Source organism: Asparagus officinalis, chromosome 9, assembly GCF_001876935.1.
Source record: "Asparagus officinalis chromosome 9, Aspof.V1, whole genome shotgun sequence".
In the NCBI taxonomy this organism is placed as follows: Eukaryota; Viridiplantae; Streptophyta; class Magnoliopsida; order Asparagales; family Asparagaceae; genus Asparagus; species Asparagus officinalis.
Genome location: NC_033802.1, coordinates 65,266,335 through 65,267,237, shown reverse-complemented (window position 1 = coordinate 65,267,237; position 903 = coordinate 65,266,335).

Sequence of the window (903 nt, the reverse complement as noted above, 5' to 3'; positions counted from 1 at the left end):
ATTCCTGGAAATTTTAGCGAATTCAGGTACTCGGTTGGAAAGTTTACCTCATTTTCTTGCATGTTAGGAGATGTTGGGCAAAGGGAATCAGAACTAAGGTAAACTGAAATTTGTCCCTTAATTTTTTCCAGGATTGTATTGTTCACAATATCAACAGTTTCATTCCTTGGTGTTAATATTGCTCTTTCTTCTAGATATGTAGTGTTTTGAAAGTTTTCATCTATGTTTGGGTAGGTAGATGAAATAATATCCTCAACTGAATTTTTAGTTGGATGAAGGATAAACTCGTGTGGAATATCAATAGTTCCATCCATATTTTGCAATTCGCAACAATCTTCTTTAGCACTGCCATTTCCAATATTTAGAACCCATTTACTAAATTCTGGTATGCTCATTTCATTCTCATTTGATGAAATCTGTTGAATTCTCATATTCTTTGTCAATTTGTATATTTTGCATTCACTCCAAAGTTTTGATCGGCTAATGGAAGCATGAATAATATCATGTTTACTACCTCCTGGAATAACTGGTAAAATTTGTCTAAAATCACCCCCAAGCACCACAGTCAATCCTCCGAATGGTTTCTCCGACAACGTAGGATTGTCTTTGCCTAATATATCTTTCAAAGTTCTATCCACCGCTTCAAATGCGTGTCTGTTCATCATTGGTGCCTCATCCCAAAGTATTAAAGCTGTTTGTTTTAGTAAATTTGCTTCAGGGGTTCCTTGTTTAATACCACATGTAGATGTTTCTTTCAGTTTAATTGGAATCTGGAACCTTGAATGTGCTGTTCTCCCTCTAGGTAAAAGAAGAGCAGCAATACCTGATGATGCCACTGCAAGTACTATTTTCCCTTCGGATCTAAGTCTAGTGATAATTGACTTCCAAACATAAGTCTTTCCT